Source organism: Scomber japonicus, chromosome 21, assembly GCF_027409825.1.
Source record: "Scomber japonicus isolate fScoJap1 chromosome 21, fScoJap1.pri, whole genome shotgun sequence".
Classification (NCBI taxonomy): domain Eukaryota; kingdom Metazoa; phylum Chordata; class Actinopteri; order Scombriformes; family Scombridae; genus Scomber; species Scomber japonicus.
Genome location: NC_070598.1, coordinates 2766318 through 2771954, shown reverse-complemented (window position 1 = coordinate 2771954; position 5637 = coordinate 2766318).

Below are 5637 nucleotides of genomic sequence, written 5' to 3'. Positions count from 1 at the left end.
AGAAGAGAAGGAGAAAAGATATGGAAGGAAAGGAAGGCAGGAAACAGAATGAAAGATGGAAGGAAGACAGGAAAGATGGAAGAGAGAAGGAAGGAAGGAAGACAGGAAAGATGGAAGAGAGAAGGAAGGAAGGAAGACAGGAAAGATGGAAGAGAGAAGGAAGGGAAAGATAGAAGGAAGAAGGAAAGGAAGACAGGAAAGATAGAAGGAAAGGAAGACAGGAAAGATGGAAGAGAGAAGGAAGGGAAAGATAGAAGGAAGAAGGAAAGGAAGACAGGAAAGATGGAAGAGAGAAGGAAGGGAACGATGGAAGATGGAGGAAAGATGAAAGGAAGACAGGAAAGATGGAAGGAAGGAAAGGAAGATGGAAGGAAGAAGAGAAGGAGAAAAGATAGGGAAGGAAAGGAAGGCAGAAAAGATAGAAGGGAGAAGGAAAGGAAGAGAAGGAAGACAGGCAGAAAAGATAGAAGGGAGAAGGGAAGGAAAGAAAAGACAAACAGAAAAGAGAAGAAAGGAAAAGAAGACAAGCAGGAAAGAAGGAAGAGGGAGGAAGAAGGGAAGGAAGGAAAAGAAGAGAAGGAAGAAGGAAAGGAAGACAGGCAGGAAAGATAGAAGGGAAGGAAGACAGGCAGGAAAGATAGAAGGGAGAAGGGAAGGAAAGAAAAGAGAAGGGAGGAAAAGAAGACAAGCAGGAAAGGGAAGGAAGACCGGCAGGAAAGATAAAAGGACTCTTATTCACAGACAGACGCTAAATGAACAGCAGCTGGAATCTACTCAGGCAGATCAGAGTCGGTCCAGATTTCTGCTTCGATCCTCAAAACACGTGAATCTAATAAAGTTTATCAGTTTAGAAATGAAAAGTGTTAAATCATGTTACTATGAAACAGGAAGTCAAACTTATTTTCATTCAAGAGCAACAAACAGAACAATTTGACCCCTTGGGGTGGATCATTGGAAAGAAGGAAGGAAGACAAGCAGATAAGATAGAAGGGAAGAGAGAGTTAGACAGGCAGGAAAGATGGAAGGAAGACAAGAAGAAATGAAGACAGGAAGGAAAAGAAGACTAGCTGAAAAGATGGGGAAGAAGAAAAGGAAGACAGGAAGGAAAGAAGTAATTAAAAGAAGACAAGCAGAAAAGAGAAGGAAGGAAATGAAGACAGGCAGGAAAGATAGACAGGAAGACAGGAAGAAGAGAAGGAATTAAAAGAAGACAAGCAGGAAAGAAAGGAAGACGGGCAGGAAAGATGGAAGGAAGGAGGGAAGAAAATGAGGAAGGAAAGCTGGAAGGAAGGAGGGAAGAAACAAAGACAGGAAGGAAAAGAAGACAATCAAAAAAGATAGAAGGGAAGATGGAAGGAAGAAGAGAAGGAAGGAAAAGAAGATGAGCAGGAAAGCTGGAAGGAAGACAAGAAGAGAAGGAATTAAAAGAAGACAAGCAGAAAAGAGAAGGAAGGAAAGGAAGACAGGCAGGAAAGATGGAAGAAAGAAGAGAAGGAATTAAAAGAAGACAAGCAGGAAAGATAGAAGGAAGAAGAGAAGGAATTAAAAGAAGACAAGCAGGAAAGAAAGGAAGACGGGCAGGAAAGATGGAAGGAAGGAGGGAAGAAAATGAGGAAGGAAAGCTGGAAGGAAGGAGGGAAGAAACAAAGACAGGAAGGAAAAGAAGACAATCAAAAAAGATAGAAGGGAAGGTGGAAGGAAGAAGAGAAGGAAGGAAAGGAAGACAGGAAGGAAGGAAAGGAAGACAGGCAGGAAAGATAAAAGAAGGAAGGGCAGATGGAAGGAAAGTGGGCCGGATTGAACTCATCAGCGGCCCAGTTCTGGTCCACGTGCCACATGTTTGACCTCCTGGTTTAGAGGGAAACTTCCTTCTATATTTACCTCATGGATAAAATTCCTAGTTATGATTCAGATTTAAGATTTAACTCATAAAATATTAAAATCATCCAGAGTTAAAAAGAATGAAAAGTTCCACCTTAACCTTCCTGTCGTCCTCCCGGGTCAAATTGACCCTGTCTCTCTTTTGACTGTTCCTTCTTTCCTTCTTACTCCTTTCCTTCCTTCCTCCTGTCCTCCCTCCCTCCTTACTCCTTTCTTTCCTTCCTACCTCCTTTCTTTCCATCCTTCCTCCCTTCTCTCCTAAATTCCTTCCTCTTTTTGTCCTTACTCCTTTCCTTCCTTCCTTCCTCCCTCCTTACTCCTTTCCTCCCTCCTTTCTTGCTTTCCTTCCTTCCTCCTTTCTTTCCTCCCTCCCTCTGTTCCTTCCTCTCTTCTTTCCTTCCTTCCTCCTTTCTTTCCTCCCTCCCTCTGTTCCTTCCTCCCCCCTCCTTTCCTTCCTTCCTTACTTCTCTCCTAAATTCCTTCCTCTTTTTGTCCTTACTCCTTTCCTCCCTCCCTCTTTTCCTTCCTGCTTTCCTCCCTCCCTCCCTCCTTTCCTTCCTTCCTTACTTCTCTCCTAAATTCCTTCCTATTTTTGTCCTTACTCCTTTCCTTCCTTCCTTCCTCCTTACTCCCTTCCTTCCTTCCTCCCTTCCTTGTCCTCCCTTGACCTGAGGACAGCAGGAGGGTTAAAGTATGAACTTGAACGCACCACTTTTTACAGTGTTTTATTATCAGAGTGAAAATAGAGCAGGTTGGTTTATTTGTGGCCTTAAATCTCTAAATCTGCTCCGGCTTGGATCTGAGACTTTACTCAGAAAGGTTCAGAGTGTTTTTAGAGGCGATATTAACGAGGACGAAGGAATAAACATCTTAACCAGGTCAGATAAATATAAAGATAAGACCAATAAAACATGTTAAACATCAGATAACTAAAGTAAACAGTAACGTGGATTCTCTCAGGTTTAGTTATTTAGGAGCTGAAGGTAAGTGTTTCTATTTTCTTCTTCCTCTGACTGGAGTTAGAAATATTACTCACATGTATTTCCTCCAGTATAAATATTAATATATTAATAATCACGCAGTTAAAATACAGTAAAAGTCCTGAATTCAGTTTTTACTTTAAAGCTGGGAGGTTAAACATGAGGCCCGTGGGCCAGAACTGGGCCGCCGAGGAGTTCAATCCGGCCCACTTTAGTTCTTCAGAGAGGAAGTCTTTCCATCTTCTGGTCTTCTTTTCCTCCCTTTGTCCCTCATTCCTTTCTTCCTTCCATCTTTCCTTCCTTCAATTTGTCTCATTCCTTCGTTCTATCGGTTATTCCTCCCTTTCTTCTTTTTGTTCCTTCCTTTCATCTTTCCTTCCTCACTTCCTTTCATCTCTCCTTCCTCACTTCCTTCTTTTTGTTCCTTCCTTCATTCTGTCCATCCTCTTTCTTCCATCTTTCCTTCCTGTCTTCTGTTCGTTCCTTCCTTTCATCCTTCCTTCCATTTTCTCATTCCTTCCTCCCTTTTTTGTTCCTTGCTTCATTCTGTCCATCCATCCTTTCTTTCCTTCCCTCTTTTCGTTTCTTGTCCTTCCTCAATTTCTTCCATCTGTCCTTCAAGTCTTCTTTTCGTTCCTTCTTTCCTCTCATCCCTCCTTCTTTTCCCCGCCCTTCCCTTTTTAGTGGTCCGACCCACACGATATCACCTTGAATGAAAATGAGTTGACCTGTATCTATAGCAACCATGGAACACAACCTGTATCTATAGCAACCACGGAACACAACCTGTATCTATAGCAACCATAGAACACCCTGATGGTCTGTCTGTGCATTACATTCCTCATACAAGTGGTAAAGATTGCCCAAAAAGTTAAATAGACCTATAAAAGAGTTAAAAATTAAAAAGTGGTGTTTTAGTTTTAGAAAGAACACAAGACGACAAAAAGAAAGAACCATTAATAATATTTTAATCTGCATCACTTTAAACAACAAAATCCCTGTAAACATTACAAAAAATCAGCACCTGTGTCGTCGGAGGAAAAGTGGTTCTTGGTTCCACGTGAGGAGAAGGAAAAATAATATATCATCATCATCATCATCATCATAATGCAGGTTCATGGTTCAGGTGAGTCCAGGTTTAACACCGAGCCCACCAACCAGACAGTTTCATCATCATCATCATCATCATCATCATCCTCCTGCACCCAAACCTGAACCCCCCCTCCCTTCCTCCGTCTTGAGTTTTCTCCTCCTCATTGATTCTCTGACTGAACTCTTCAGCAGCTGATTTACAACAAAGTTCATCCAAAGCACAAAAGTAGCAGCAGCAGCTCGACTCCACATGAAGACTGGAAACAGCTGATTGTTTAAACCCAGTAGTAATAACTCAGTGAATTAGTGCTGAAGTACAATTTTGAGGTCCTACTTGATGCTACTTTCTACATCTCAGAGGGAGATATTGTACTTTCTCCTCCACTACATTCATTTAACAGCTTTAGTTACTTTTCACATGAAGACTTATAACGTGTAACTAAGCTTTTAAACTGTATATAAAGTAGTGTAAACTAGCTCCAGCTGCTCTAACACTGATGCTTCACTATTAATAATCTAATGATGTCATCTATAATAATATATATCACTACTTTTACTGTAATACTGTAAAGTTCTTCTACCAGCATCTAGAAAGTTTGTACAAAATCTGAAGTGTATTAATGACATTTGACTGTTTTTCTGTGCAGGGCTGGCAGTTAGTTATTTATTTATTTAGAGATTCATTAAATATTACTGTCCCTGTTTGTTCAGCAATTATTCTTGTAGTCTACAAAATATTTTAAAAGTGTTAAAAATGTTCTTGTTTCATGCAACCAACAATCCAAAAACCTGAAGAGATTTAATTCACTATCATAAAACAGTAAATTGACACGTTTAAAAAGCTGCAATCAGAGAAGTTTTAGCCTGAAAACACTGGATAGGTTTTTATTTTTCATCCGTCTCCGCAAACAGAAACAACAAACCTGAACCTTGTTACACTTCAGATTTTGTAAAGTGAGTTTTAAAGATGCTGCCTGGTGGTTTTAAATCAGCGTTACACAGAACCAGGCGAGTAGTTTCCCTCTTGTTTCCAGTCTTTATGTGAAGCTAAGCTCAGCCGCTGCTCTCTGTAACTCAAGCAGCTCATTTCTCACACTGTTCCTTTAAGAAGAAGAAGAAGAAGAAGAAGCACTGTTGTTAGATGGTCTTTTTTTTTTTTCTTTTAAAAGCACCAGACTGGCTTTATGAAGACAGTCTTGCACCAATCATATGCATTGTCACTGTAAAAGGAAACACAGGAAGGCTCATATGAATCAGCAGTAAAAAGGTTTGCGATCTTAGGCAACAGATAAAATTACAATGAAAGGGTTCCTACGCATCCAGGCTTCAATCCTGCAAACTTTAGTCAGAATGAAAAACTCTAAACGTCTGAATCCTGCAGGTTTTAGTCAGAATGAAAAGCTCTTAAGACTACAATTTCCAAGATTCAGACATTAAGAGCTTTTCACTCTGACTAAAATCTGCAGGATTCAAACGTTAAGACTACAATTTGCAAGATTCAGACATTAACATTTGAATCCTGCAGATTTCAGTCAGAATGAAAAGCTCTTAATGTCTGAATCCTCCACATTTTAGTCAATGAAAAGCTCTTCTCATCTGAGTCCTGCAGATTTTAGTCAGAGTGAAAAGCTCTTAAGACTACAATTTCCAAGATTCAGACATTAACTTTGAATCCTGCAAATTT